The sequence below is a fragment of the Panthera leo genome, chromosome A3 (assembly GCF_018350215.1).
Source record: "Panthera leo isolate Ple1 chromosome A3, P.leo_Ple1_pat1.1, whole genome shotgun sequence".
In the NCBI taxonomy this organism is placed as follows: Eukaryota; Metazoa; Chordata; class Mammalia; order Carnivora; family Felidae; genus Panthera; species Panthera leo.
The window spans coordinates 13,605,818-13,621,725 of NC_056681.1; the positions used below are offsets into that span (position 1 = coordinate 13,605,818).

At 37.7% G+C, this 15,908-nt stretch overlaps 1 protein-coding gene across 12 annotated transcripts in view; it reads right to left on the bottom strand.

The window, feature by feature from the left end:
- NCOA3 (nuclear receptor coactivator 3) overlaps nucleotides 1-15,908 on the bottom strand; it is a 137,769-nt gene that overhangs the window by 61,069 nt on the left and 60,792 nt on the right. For 11 of the 12 annotated variants that reach the window (XM_042930746.1, XM_042930743.1, XM_042930741.1 and 8 more), the window contains exon 2: nucleotides 6,419-6,500. The exons of the other annotated variant lie outside the window; for it this stretch is intronic. The gene's annotated coding sequence lies outside the window, so the exon portion shown is untranslated. The remainder of the gene's footprint in view (nucleotides 1-6,418; nucleotides 6,501-15,908) is intronic. 12 annotated transcript variants of the gene reach the window in all.

Sequence of the window (15,908 nt, forward strand, 5' to 3'; positions counted from 1 at the left end):
CTCATGGTTATACGTGAAATCTGGTACCGAGAGTTGGTTTGGATTGGTTTCCTAGTCCCGAGATACAAGAACAAATAAAAGAGACTTTGAAACATCAACCCTATCTTCCTCAGGAAAACTTTCAGACAGAAATTAATCCTGTAGCCTCAAAAGTTGCTCCATAAAATATGCACAGGGGCACCCGGCTGGCTCAGTTGGTAGAACATGCAACTCTTGCCTCTCAGGGTCATGAGTTCAAGCCCCACATTGGGCACAGAGCTTACTTTAAAAAAAAAAAAAAAAAAGGCTCAAAGACACTTTTAACAAATACATATTTTTGCACCTATGTTAAAAAATAAAAAAAAAAAAAAAACACTGTAACCCAGCCAAAGCATGAGGAGAGCCTTTTTTTAATGAACTCAAGAATCAGCTATGGGACTTCTGCTTTAATTCGAGAGAGTAACAAACTCTCATCCTACTGTGAACAAGACAAATCATAAGAACAAACTATATTCAGATATCAGAGAACAGGCAGTGAAAAACTGTTGTCCCGGAGATTAGGGAAACATTTGAGGAGAAAGGGGCAACTGCTAGTACCCAGTCTTTTCTGCCAGAAAGCAATTTCCACATCACAGCACAGAAAGAGGAACCCAAAAAGAGCCCAGCAATCTTGAATTGACAAGACAATGACCAGAATTCAGGATGTCCCAGCAAGCCAAATTCTGCAGGGCAGTTGAAAAATTGTAGGGATTCACACACTGATTCTGAAATTAGTATCAAAATGCAAAAGCCGTGGATTAGCCAAAGCAATCACCACCAAAAAAGAAGTTGAAAATTTCACATTACTTACTTTCAGACCTTACTATAAAAGCTATAGTAATCAGGACAATGTATGTGGGCATAAGGATTGATCAGTGGAAGGGAAAAAAGACCAGAACAAGATCCTCGTGTATACAGGCAGTTGATTAAGTTACCAAGACAATACAATGGAAAAAGGTTAATCTTTCCAATAAACAGCTCTGGAACAGAATATCCACATTTTAAAAATTGATCTTCAATCCTTTCTTCACACCATACACAAAAATTAAATCAAAATGAATCACAGACCTATATATAAAAGCTAAAAGTATAAAAACTTCTACAAGAAAACAGAAGAGAAGATCTTCATAACCTATGGGGAGGCAAAGATCTCTTAATACATCAAAAAGCACTAATCACAAAAGAAAAATCTGATAAATTGTACTTGAAAATTCAAAATGCCTGTACTTCCAAAAAATTAAGAAAATAAAAAGGAAGGACAAAAAAAAGATGAAATTACCCTTAAAAGGTATCTGGTAAAAATTTGTAGCCAGAATATATATTCTTTTTAAACTTTACAATAAGAAAACAAACTGCCCAATTTTTAAAAATGGGCAAAACATTTAAATAGACTTATAAAAGAAGAGATAAATGTGGTTAATGAGAAACTATTCTATCATTACTCATCATGGAAATGCAAATTAAAGCCACAATGCAATAACACTACCAATCCCATTAAAATGGTTGAAATTTAATAAGTGAAAATACCCAATAGGAACGATACAAACTTAACTTTTACCTTGCAGGTGCAATAAAAGGGGTATAGTCACTTCAGAAGAGTTTCACATTTTCTTATAAAGGTAAGCATACACTTAACTAGAATTTAAATTAAAAATTGAAACAAAAAAAAACAAATAAATAAAAGCTATGTCTTCTAATTAGAATTGAAATGAAAAATTGAGGGGTGCCTGGGTGGCTCAGAGGGTTGAGCGTCTGACTCTTGATTTCAGCTCAGGTCATGATTTCAGGGTGATGGAGTCGAGCCCCTCATTTGGTTCAGGGCTGGGCATGGAGTCTGCCTGAGATTCTCTCTCCCTCTGCCCCTCCTCTGCTTATACTTGTCCTCTCAAAAAAACTTAAACAAAAACAAATAGATAGGCTAAGCATACACTTGACATTAAGACCCTGCAATTCTATTTACTCAAGGGGGAGGGGAGGAATGTATGCAGAGACCTGTACTTGAATGTTCACAGCAACTTTATTCATCATAATAGCCAAAAACCAGAAACTAAAAGTTGTGGTATATTCCCACAATAGAAAACTACTCAGAAATTTAAAAAAACTACTGCTACATGCATTGATGTGGATGCATCTAAAAACTATACCCTGTGAAGTGAAAGGGCTTTTACAGTGTGACTATGGAGAAACACAATAGGCTCTCCCACCCTGCTCGTTGGAATTTCAAATGGTGTAATCCTTATGGACTCACTTTGATTTAATGATATCTAACAAAAACAACATACACATTTACCCTTTAACCCAGTAGTCTCACCTCTAAGAACTCATCAATCATGAAGGTACATTCCCAAAACACAAAAATGTATATTCACAAAGTTACCCACTACAGCATTATTTTCATCACAAAATACTGGAAACAACCTATATACCTATACATAGGATGCTGCTAAATAAACTATGCAATATGCATGTAATGAAAACTATGTAAAAAATAGATGAGACAGGGGCTGGGGGAGGGAGAAGGAATTATCACTCTAAAGAGTATAGAGTTTCATTCTAGAAAGATGAAAAATGTTCTGGAAGTGAATGGCGTGATGGTCACAAAAGAATGTGAATGTATTTAATGCATTAAATGGCTATTTTAAGTTTTATATACATTTAACCACTTTTTTAAGTAAGCTCTAGGCCTAACATGGGGCTTGAACTCACAACGCTAAGATCAAGAGGTGCACTGTGGCACTTGGGTGACTCAGTTGGTTAAGCAGCCAGCTTTTGATTTCAGCTCAGGTCACGATCTCACGGTATGAAATTGAGCCCCGTGTCAATCTGTCAAGGGCTCTGACAGTGGGGAGTCTGCTTGGCATTCTCTCTCGCCCTCTCTCTCTCTCTGCCCCTCCCCTGCATGCGAGTACATGCTCTCTTGATCAAAATAAATGAACTTCAAAAAAAAAAAAAAAAGAGAGTTGCACACTCCACCAACTGAGCCAGCCAGGCATCCCTAAATTTTACCACGATTTTTACAAATGAATGGGAAAGATCCCTTTGATGTGATATGGCCTATTTCCAGGAGATATTAATAAATGAAAACAGCAAAATACACAGAATTCTACGTCTGTGTGGATTCCCAGTATGTATGCCTATTAAATTTTATTTTATCCTGTTTAAATTAAAAAAAAAAAAAAATACAGCAAAGCACAAAACAGTATATGCAACATGCTACAATTTTTGTGTAAACAAAAAGTAAAAAGAAAATAACATGTATCTGCTGGCGATTACCAAAAGAAATGCAGGGAAGGCTGAACTCAAAACAGTGAGGTTGGTTACCTATGAGAAATGAGGGAAATGGGAAGGAAAAAATACAGAAGGGAAGTGTATCTTCTGTATAATTTTAACTTTTGAAAGCATGTTCGTTTTCTACAAATTCAAAAAATAAATCCCATCAGGAGTGCCTGGGTGGCTCCATCAACTAAGCATCGGACTCTTGATCTCAGCTCAGGTCTTGATCTCAGGGTTGTGAGTTAAGTCCACATTGGGCTCCGCACTGTGTGTGAGGCCTAATTAGAGAGAGAGAAACAGACAGACAGACAGACAGACAGAAGTATAAATATACTTCTGCTAGTATATTATAACTAGTCCTCACAAGGTGAAATATTAAAAAGCATAAGTAAAAGTAAAGGAAAAATAAAAATAATAGACAATCAGAATGAGAATGAGAATGAGCATTAACAAAACCCTGAAACTCAAACAAATAAATGAGCCTGATTTTATTTCGAACGAATACCGTAACTACCTTATGCAGAAAGAAAGAGCAGGAAGTAAAAGCAGGGAGGGGAGGGGAGGGGAGGGGAGGGGAGGGGAGGGGAGGGGAGGGGAGGGGAGGGGAGGGGAGGGAGAAAGGAGAGCTGATTCAAGCAATTTAAGAATACAGTATTTATTTATTTATTCTCAGTCTTGGGCAAGAGGGTTATGAGCAAGTGAAGAACTACATATAAATTGCCCGCTCACATGAAGTAAGTTTGTTTATTGTGGTGAAATGGGCAAAGTAATTCTGAAAGTATTTTAGATGTAGTATGTAGGACAGAGCGAATGAGTAAATGCACCGACAATGTTAGGAGCCAAGGTTCTCATGGCATAAAAAAGGGACATAAAAATGTGAAAAGATAAGTGCAAAGAGCCCTGTAGATAGGTAGTGAAGCTGGACATACTGATATAAAGTCACGATTTCTAACCCATGTATATGCATGTTACAATGAATGTGTTTATGTGCAAATATGTTTATGTATACAGGTATGTGTGTATAAACATGTGTATTTTACTAGCTCTCTAATACTATTCCCCACAAGGACACAGAGATTGATTAAAAGAGTTCCACTTTCCAAACCTAGGACAACTGGAGAACCAAAATAATTAGGTAATGAATTTACCAATTCAAAACCTAGGAATCCATGAGTCCAAACTGATATACAGGGCTTGTGATTACACATTAATGTCAAGGGCTGACTGGTGGTAGGAAGGGAATACTGGAATCAGAAAATAACCATTTTGGAACCATCACAGTGAAAAATTCGATCAGATAAGAATCATCAATGAATGCTAAATCTAGGGCAAACTGTGATGAGAAACATACTTGCACTGTCTCCCCATAAAATGCTTATTGCTTGCAAAAGAAGGAAAATAAACTATACAGTGGAGAAATCTGGCAACATCTTGGCCAAGTAATCAATATTAACATCAGAATAAGGGGCAAAAGACATCATGTGCCTCCAAAAGTTGTGCATCTTTCTCAGGATATCACATCACCTATACAGTATTCCAGCCAAGAATGCATAGCCTCAATCTAATCACAAGGCAACTGCCGACAGACATAAAATGAAGACTATTCTATTAAAAGGGGGAAGGGTTGTGTTCTTCAAAAATGTCAATGTCATAAAAGACAAAGAAAGGCTATGGAAAGATTCCAGGAAAAAGGAGGCTAAAGAGAAATAATAACTAAGTACAACACCTGACCCCAGATTGGATTCTGTACAGGAAGCAAGGGAAATGCTGTTAACAGACTTTATTAAGGTCAACTGATCAGACTGGAAGACAGACCATACATATGTGTCAGCGTCCATTTACAAAGTTGATAAGTGTACAATAGTTATATAAGAGAATGACCCTATTCTTAGGAAATACCAAAGTGTTAGCAGAAAGAAGCTCAATATATGTAACTTCCCCTCAAATAATTCAGAAAAGAACTCTACATGAGTAGAGAGAGTGGGAAGGAGTGACAGCACACACAGATGCAAATAATAAACAAGTGAGCAAATGTGGCTAGAGGATATTTAGATGTCCTTTTATACTCAATTTCCAACTTACAGAAGTTACTAGAATAACTTCCAAATAAAAGGGGTTTTTTTTAACATAAATACTACGAAGATAGTTATCTACTATATTCAGAATATAATGTATATATATCATAATTGATGAAAGGATTTTGTGGGGAAATAGCAAGAGCAGAGACTGGATGGAGGCTTAGCTAGATTCCCAGATAAAGAACTGTTTCAAATGTCAGCGAAGGGAGTTTGTACTTTTCTTTCCGTAAGCCAGGGAATGGCAGCACAAAGCTTAGAGCATAGCAGAGACTTAATTAAAAGGGACGTACGTAAGGAAATTGTGTAAGCAAAATTTCAAGTGCTAGAAACAGTAGATAAGAGGGAATAAAGAGACATGTGAACAAATACAAGCCTGAAATTACGGGGTCTTGGCCTGGGAAGTTAAGATACTAGCAGAAAGTGGCACAAGTACAGAAGACATGAAAATAGAACACCAGACATCGCGCGTTTACTAAATTACTAAATGGATCAGGTTGGGGGCAGGGAGGAGCCAAAGATGACTCAGATTTCAAGCGGAGCTAACCATAAGAATGATGGTATTACTAACAAAAAGAAATGTAACTAGCTAAGCAAAGCATAACTGCTTTCTTGGCTATCAGACACCTTTTTCTATTCTCATTTCTCCTAGTGCAACAGGAGTTAGGAAAAGAGTTATTATATGTCAGCACACGCAAACTGGGGAAACTAGTCCTCACAAGGTGAAATATTAAAAATAAGTGGAATTTATTCAGATTTTGAACACACACCATTGAAATATACACACAGAAGGGAAAGTGGGCATGTTGAACCATAACACATAGTTCCCTGCCTCCCTAAAAAAGTTACGTTTGTATATATACACATATATATATGAATATACACATATACTCACTCGCTCATTTTAAGACCATTCAGTCAACTCATACTATCGTTAAAGATAAAAACATGTAACACGAGTTTAAGATTAAATAATAAATGAAAGGAAATGGGTATCTTCACAGGATAAAGACAAAATTACAAAGGATTGAGTCAAAGTAAAACTGAATTACCTGGCTAACCAGTCAAATGACGTTCAAGTAGGAGCTTATTTTTATTGGTCTCTGACTCCACTGTTCAGCAAGTATTTTGATCCTGAGAACAAAAAAAAGGGGAGGGGATGTTGAATTTTATTGCCCTTTCTTCATGTAAGTAGTATTATTAGTCACACACAAATTAACCTTTCCCATCATTCCCTTCTCTGGACATACATGAAATAAGCAAAAACAAAGCATGCTATCAAGTACAAGTCCTCCTAGGAATCTGAGGTGATGCCTTATTTTGCCACACAATACTACTTCTGTTTACGAAGTCCGGTGTAGCATATACAATATACCGTGTCACAGTTTGTAAACATGAATAATGCAAAACAGGAGATGAGGAAACCAACTCCTGTCCAAAAGAAATACTCAACAATTAGCAATTAAAAACAATACTGATATCTTGGCAGAAGCGAATGCTTAAATACCCGAGTCCAAAGACAGAAATACCTACCAGATAGGTGGGTGGATGGATGCATAAAGCAAGCAAGCAAGCAAGCAAGCAAGCAACGAAGAAAAAAAGGAGAGAAAAACCATGGATGTTTTTCCCCCTCTTCTAGTAAAGACTGCATTTGGGTCACCAACAAGACATATTTTTAAATGGGAAAGGAAAATGAGGAGTTCTTCAAAATAATCTGCAATAGAATACCTGAACATATAAACAGCTTCTCTGTACTTGAGGAAATACAGAGCAGGCTATGATGCAACAAAAAAGTAAGCCAATAAAAAAAACATTCACCTTCACTTACAAACTTCCAAATGTAACAATACAGCAACAATCTGATTACCACCAACTCTAGAGGTGTATATATCAAGACAATAGCCCTAATTATGCCCCAAAGTTCATTGCATTCATGCTGGAATTTGCAGGTCTGTTGGAAAGGGGTGAAGAAAAAATTATGTATATACAAGTTCCATATCACAGCCTTGGCCAATCCACGTGGAGTAGAGAGGGACAATCAACCAGAACCTATCTGCACCATGCGAAGGGTCTGTTGCGCTTCTGAAACCCAATTTAAAGGTGAGAAAATTGAGGAGTGAGAAGGAAGCACATCATATGTTCACAAACGAAAAGGAGGAAAATACAGGTAAGCATATCAATGCCACGCAATTAAAGTCTAAAAAAGAGCTATTATATCTACTAACATATCTATTTCTCATTACAGTATAGTCTCTGGTTTATAACGGAGATGTCAAAAGAGAGCTGGTTCTTGGAAAACATCTTCAATCCACGATAATATAACTACTTGTTAGCATAATGGTTTGAAGAGTGGAAGGTTTGGAGTACACCAGATCTAGACTTAATGCCCAGCTTTCACTTACAACCTAGATATTCAACTTCAAGGCTTTTTTTAAAGATTTTTTTTTTTTAATTTTAAGTTTATTTATTTTTGAAAGAGACAGAGATAGCAGGAGTAGGGGAGGGGCAGCAAGAGAGGGACAGAGAGAGAGAGTCCCAAGCAGGTTCCACGCTGCTAGCACAGAGCCCAATGTGGGGGCTCGGACCCACGAAACCGCGTGATCATGACCCAAGCCAAAACCAAGAATTAGACACTTAACCGATGGAGCTACCCAGGCACCCCTCAACCTGAAGACTGCTTTGAGCCTTAGATTTCTCATTATAAAATGGGGATCACACCTATTAAGGCACTTGTGAACATTAAGTGAAATGCTTAAATTACTTACCAGTACCTGATGCATAAATGCTCAATAAATAAAAACGATTATTAGCCAACAAAAGACTATCTGACATCTGATTTAAGAATATCAAAGCACAGGGGCACCTGGGTGGTTCGGTTGGTTAAGCGTCCCCCTCCCTTTCCCTGCTCTCCTCTCTCTCAAAAAGAGAAGACAAAAAAATCCAAGCACATTGAAATAAAAACTGGGAGAAAATACAATCATTAGTTTTAGTGTCTAAATGAATTCAATGTTTTAGTACCTGAATTTTTATGATATCTAATTTAATTAGAAGAAGGTGAAGGGTGAAAGGAAGGCAGAGCTTCTATTAAGAAAGCCCAAGGTTTTCTGGCCTGGTTTTAAATCAAGTTTCATTTCAGCAATGGTTCTTTTGTTTTTGCTCCTTTTTCCAGGGGAAGGAGGAAGGTCGTGGGGTAGGGTTAGCATCTACAGAGCAGGATGAGTGGGGAGGAAAAGAATTTGAGTCAGAACGTACGTGGTACCATAATGACTGGCCCAGGAAACGAGTACTGCTCCCTAGTATGGACAGTTGGCAAGAGAGCCTACATGAACACAAGTGTTCCACTGCTGGTGGGGACACCCAAAGGAGTGTGGACCCACGCTACTCTAACCCATAACCCCCGGGATCCAAAGAAACACTATCCACAAAATTTCCCCTCCCAAGAAGTGTGCAGTTGGGCTAGAATGGTCCCCAGAAACTCACAGACAAACGACTGGCTTGCCTACCAGGACCCTGCAGGGGTAGATAGGCTAAAAAGTACTATACAACAGGGGTGCCGGGCTGGCTCAGTCAGAAGCGCATGTGACTCGATCTCGTGGCTCTGAGTTCGAGCCCCACGTAGAGTATAAAGATTACTAAAAAGGTAAATAAATAAAACTTTAAAAAATAAGTAAATAAAAAGTGCTATACACTAGATCCTATAAAGTATAGAACCTGGGAACGCTGCAGTTAACCTGTCTACAACCAAGGTTCTGCAAAGGCAACAGTCCCAGCAGATTTCTTGGGACTGTATTTTTTACCTTCAACAAAAATAAGCATAATTTTTTCATAATTTGGACTTCAGTCTATCACAAACACAAGTCAAATCACACTGACAAAAACTAAATGACGTGTCCCCAAAATACTAAATATGGGGAGATGCAGGTTAATTTTTCTACTAGAATTAACGAAAAATGTGATTGATGGGCTCCACATTATCAAAACCTGCATCACTTGAAATCTAATGGGGAAGAAAAAAAAATTAAACTGAGCTTTGTTAATAGCTTGTCTGAGAAGACGTGCCTCCAGGCCAGAACAAAGAATCAAACTGGGGGAGGGGTGTTGACAGAAGAAAACCCAAACTATATAATGCTGATGCTTGGCAACATCAGTAGTACAAAAAGCCACTGAATACCATGAACATGACTCTTCTTTTGCTGTTGAAAATGGAAGGGGGCAAGGATTCTGCTATTCATCATATTAAACTCATTGTTCCTGCCATGCTACTGTGGGTAGTGCTCTGAGGGATTCTCTCATTTCCCTAAAAATCCTAGAGATGGGGAATCACCATCTTTGGTCAAGTCAGCTGTTGCCCACTCCTCTCCAAAGCACTACGGAATAAATTTACCCATCAATTTCAGGTTAAAGTTTACATGATATTGGTATAAATAAAACATTCTCTTGAAGTTGAGATTATTTATAATAGTCTCAAAAAAATAATATATCATTTTTCAAAACTGTAACAACAGATTTTACTTGCAGCAGTCAATTGCAACAAATTTGTAGCTATACTGAAAAGAAAAAACCAAGTGTAAGTTAAAAATCAAATGGAAATTTAAAATTATTTATAAAAGTGCCACTTTTTTTGCAGCTGTATAAACTTAACTCAGTTTAAAAAATTTTTTCCTGGGGCGCCTGGGTGGCGCAGTCGGTTAAGCGTCCGACTTCAGCCAGGTCACGATCTCGCGGTCCGTGAGTTCAAGCCCCGCATCAGGCTCTGGGCTGATGGCTCGGAGCCTGGAGCCTGTTTCCGATTCTGTGTCTCCCTCTCTCTCTGCCCCTCCCCCGTTCATGCTCTGTCTCTCTCTGTCCCAAAAATAAATAAAAAACGTTGAAAAAAAAAAAAAATTAAAAAAAAAAAAAAAATTTTTTCCTTACCATTACTTATCCATTATTATGTGTTCTAATAAATAATAAGTAAAATGTATTTGCTACCCAAGTGCACACCAGTAATATATTGATGACAAACTTTTTTAAATACCAAAGTCTTTTTGACACAGAGAGGGGGGGATTATTTCTAATTACACATCTAGTAAAGTAAGGCAGGGTTAACATGTATTACTAATCTCATGCTATAAACTAGAAAGGACTAAGCTGATTTATAATAATTTATTCTACATCATCATTTAGTAAGTTGCAATAAATGTTTAGTTCTATATGGAGTCAATATGAAAATTTAAATGACGCAGTGAAAACAGAAGCCTTGCTTTCAGAAAACCTAGGTTTTGGAAGTCCAGCTTCTTGAGGTGACCTTCTGTGAGACATTTAAATCAACAGAATGTTTCCTGTGTACCTAGGAGAGGCCAGGCATTACACTGGCCTGCAGAAGCATGAGCAAAATATGGTACCTGCAACTAATCAGAAAAGGAGAAGCAGGTGTAGAATGCCACTAGTGGTATGTTTAAATTTGGGGGGGGGGGGGGGGGGGACAAGCAAGGGAGGGGAGGGGAAGAGAGGGAGGCACAGAATCCGAAGCAGGCTCCAGGCTCTGAGCTGTCGGCACAGAGCCCGATATGGGGCTCAAACTCACGAACCGTGAGATCATGACCTGAGCCGAGGTCAAGAGTCGGCCACAAATGACTGAGCCACCGAGAGGCCCCCGCCAATGAGAATATGAGAATGAACTACCTTGCCTTTTTCAGAGGACTGCTATGGTAACTGTAAAGCACTATTTTAATGCAAAACAAGACAAACCCAAAACCATTTTCTTCAGCAGAGAGAGAATTAATGAAATTCAAATGTACAGATAACTTCTATAATTATTTTCCACAGTTATCATAACCAAAATGCCTTTTCTTTATAATAGAAGACAAAGGCAAAGAAGAAAAAAAATTGTAAAATGTTAGCCGTTTGTGGAAAAAGTACAGGAGACATAGGAAATTTTAATGGGGTATACATACAGGTTGCTAAAAATGAAAGGTATTTTTAACTCAACATATCTAGAAAATTCTGCTTACACAATGGTGCTATCCACAGATAAGCACTGGCAGTAAATACAACCCTTCTGCATTTTTAAAATTACCTTGAGGTGAAGGGGAAAACTAAAAACTCCAGTCGGCAGCCCAGTTTATTAACAAGCCCCGGTATCTTTGGCCGAGCTGCAGTTAGCGCCAACGTGGTTACTAACACAGCCATGCAAGCAAGTCGCCTGCCGGTGCTCGTGCTGCCTCCCTCTCCCCTCTCTTGGAAACACTGCATGCAGTACTGCACGATCACACAAAATAAATACAGGAAAGGGGGTGGGAGGGTTGGGTGGAGAGCTGAGCGAAGCTCTGGGCTCCACCAGTGGAAGGCGTTCCACAAGAATTGCTACAGGGTCAAAAGTTTACAGTGGTTTCAATTTCACCTCTTAGCAGCCAATCAGAAAACAGACACTGTACGCTGACCCCTCAGGCTGCAAATGAACATTAACTCATTGGCTACCGGAACTGCATATATTCCTTTCCTGGTAGGCTTTTCTTTCTCATTTTTTCTTCTTCTTTTTCGAGGGGGGAAGGAGTGGGAGAAGGCAAAGAACATTTTTTAAGTTCAAGGTGACAATTTTACTTAAGACCATGTATTTTAAGCAGGCATGTGAGGGAAGAAATGATCAAGCAATTATCTTTCTCCTTGAAACCAGTTTCTGTATCCTGTAATATCTAACAAACTAATCATTAATGCTAGTATCAAATCAAGGCAAAGAGTGAACTTAGGCAGGTTAAGGACAAAGATTTATCTCCAAGAGGCTGCAATTCTAAGAACAATTTATAATATGATGAAAGACATTGGTTGTGTTTCCAATAATGCCTTAAAAATAACTCAGATAATTAAGACACTTAAGTATTTATCTACATCCCAATTTTTTATCGACATAAATTCCCCACCTCTTCTCCAAATCATTCATATACACATGCAACACGCCTGTCCTTTTCATACTCTGCATCCAGCAAAATGCAGGTATAGCTCCTAAGGTTTAAAGCTTTCTTTTCCCATATTTCACCTCTCCTAACACTTTAGTACCAAGGAGTGATCTTTCATACAATAAACTCAAGGGTGATCTCTTTGGCAATACACACAACTGCTCCCTAATTCATTCATTCATTCATTCATTCATTCATTCATTCATTCGTTTTATGTAAATCTACAAATGCAGTAAACATCACTAAACTAATCCATTAAATACTATTTTCAACATTCTATATTTAACATTAAGGGTAAAATGAAGATCTGTACCCATACACACCTTAATTATCCTACATTTAAGAATGAGATTTCTTTGAAGCATTACATGATAAAAGTGAAACAGCTATGTTAACTACTCTATCAGAATGATCTGTTAAATCCTAAATAAGCAGATGTGTGAATCGGTAGTTAGCAATATTTTTCATTAATACATGGCGGTCAGATTTTAGCAGTCTTACTGGCTTTAAAATTTTAAACTTCTATTTAGAAGCCCCTGTAGCCACTACCACTGCCTAAGAAAATGATTTCACGTAACATACTCATTTTCTTACCCAAGCTAGCAAGATTAAGAAACTAGTCATTTCTGAACATCCGAAGGTAACTAATATACAAAAGTGCCTTACTTTATATATAACTGTTGCTAAAGAAATTCAAAATAAATCCATAGTGTATAAAGTTTCCACAGCAATTTAATGTCAGTTGTTAAATCAGTAAATAAAGAAACTTGATACAGATAAAGTTTTTTAATTTAGCATTAAAACAAGTAATTTTCTAGTAACAACTCCTAAGCCTTCATGACGTTTATGCATATTTGCCAATAAAAAAATCTACACATTTAAAATCCAGTAGTTTTTTTTTAACATGGCCTGCAGAAGCGTCTTTTATACATTAAATTAGAGGAGTCTTCTGTATATCTTCTTTTTACAAGATGGCCTCATTTTGAAAGAAAATGGATGCGATAAAATTTTACATCAAGTCAGCATGTTAGCAAGAAGCTTTTCTGTGTGTTCTGAATTTGATTAATACAAGCCAAGGTCACTTCCTGAAAGATGCCTACCATTGCAGCTGCAGGCAAACTAGGCTCCAGAGTAAGGATTGGGGGAAGGGAATGGGTGATGGCATTTATTAACACTGAGATAAACTTCCATCTACACTAGCAGCTGTATAAGAAGGGGGCAACATGAAGATCCCAGAATTCCTGGCATATAAAGATTAAAATATTTCCAGCCATTAATATTTAAAAGCAGAAATTTAATCATTATATAATGTTCACGTCAAAATTATATCAAAAATATCCTCTGGGTGCCTGGCTGGCGCTGTCAGTGGATCATGGAACTCTTGCTCTCGGGATTTTAAGTTCGAGCCTCAAGTTGGGTGTAGAGCTTACTTAAAAATAAAATCTTCAAAAAACAAATACATAAATAAAAATTCAAAATAAAAATATATCCTCACTGCAACAATATATTAAAACATTTCACTCCTAATACTATACAAATCATCTACTACCAAATACTGAAGTAAACTTAGTATTAATACAATAAGACCTCTATGCAAAATAGCCTACAAAGGAAGAGACAGGCCCCTGAAGAAGACAGATTCAGAGATTCAATTTCTCCCATCTAAAAACCAAGGGTAGCCGGGGCGCCTGGGTGGCTCATTTGGTTGGGCGACCGACTTTGGCTCAGGTCATGGTCTCAGTTTGTGAGTTTGAGCCCCGTGTCGGGCTCTGTGCTGACAGCTCGGAACCTGGAGCCTGCTTCGGATTCTGTGTCTCCCCCTCTCTCTACCCTCCCCTGCTCATGCTCTGTATTTCTCTGTCTCTCAATAATAAAAATAAAACGTTAAAAAAAATTTTTTTTGTTAAAACCCAGGGTAGCCTAAAGTCAAGAAAGTATAAATCCAAAACAAAAGTCTATACTGCAAAATACCTGCTAAAGTTTTGTGCTGAAATTCAATTAATTTTCCTCTCACCAACATTAATACAAGTATCAGAGTTTCTATGCTCAAAAAACAAGTATCATCAAAATAAACATTACCAGTAACTAGAACAAATCCTCTCCCTGAATAATTATATGCCAAGATTTAATTGAGCAGTTACTATGTACTGTTAGGAAACTATACTAAGTACTTTGTCAGTCCTCTTTGAGGTTCTATATACATCTCAACTAACTGGATAAAATATTAGGTAGCGTAAGAAAATCTATAGGATTCTTCTAATTTTCTAACTTTCTATTTAACGTTGGATAAATTAAATTGCTTTTGTGTGCGTTTTTCCTACCTGCCAAATGGAGTTACCATGACATTCCACAGAAACATGTAATCAGCAAAATCACCTCTGTATTAGTGGTTGTATAATAAACAACACCTGGGGTGCCTGGGTGGCTCAGTCAGTTTCATGTCTCTTGATTTTGGCTCAGGTCGTGACCTCACAGTTCATGAGTTCAAGCCCAGCCTGGAGCTGCTGACAGTGTGGCGCCTGCTTGGAATTCTCTCTCTGCCCCTCCCCCTTTTCTCCCTTTCTTTCCAACTCACTCTCTCTCTCTCTCTCTTTCTCTCTCTCTCTCTCAAAATATATAAATGAATTTTTGTAAATAAATAAATAAAATTTTTTAAAAACACACACAATACCTGTCTCTTTTTTAATCATCAGCATGTTAACAACGCATGATGTTTCCATTTTGTACATATAATTTTGTCCCTCCCTTATGCTCCCCATCATTGTATCTTGATTGAAATAACTTCAACAAAAAAATTAATAGATGTTAGATGCTCAAGTTCAAATAAATTTATACAGTTTGATTTTTTTTTTTTAAGTCTTTTACCTTTCAATGACTGGCAGAAAAGGACTATTAACAGGCACAGAGCCTTCCATATATGTAAAGGGCTTTTTAAATCATTTTAGGAAAAGGAAGGCAACCAGGTTTAAAAAAAAAAAAAAAAAACCAACAATGTGAGAAGTCCCTGAATTCAGAGAATCTAGCTGCTGGTCGCAGCAGAGGAAAGCATTCAGAAGGGTTCAACAAGACTTAATCGCGTGCCTTTGAGATGGGACAAATTCTAAAAATGGACAAAGGGTAAATAAAATTCATCATTCATACACCTTCTCACCAGCACACCTTGTGAGGCACTCAGGAGGGGATAAACTTTCCTCAAATTCTATTCTCGACCACATGAATTCTTCCAAAAATAACTCAAAACAAAGCAAAGAGTTAAGCAGTAGTTAGCTTCTTGCCATGCACGTCAGGGTGAAGGAGGTGCACTCATTCCTTCACCTCTCCAGCCACATCATTCCTCTCCCCTGGTTTTATCCAAGTACCCAACGTGTTCCTTCCTCGGCAAGTGAGACCAACTCAATCGGGGTCAGGGCAGCTAGCTGCCTGGTCTTCCTGTACCAACCCAGCTTCTATGTCAAAAATAGAACCTGAAAGGAAACATCAGCTATAAAATAAAAACAAACAAAATGTTGGCCCGAGTGTCTTTTGCTCTGCCAGAGTGGTTCACAGACACAAGTTTAAGGATTACTCTCTAAGAGTCACAGATTGTTTAAAAACTTTGTTTCAGTTA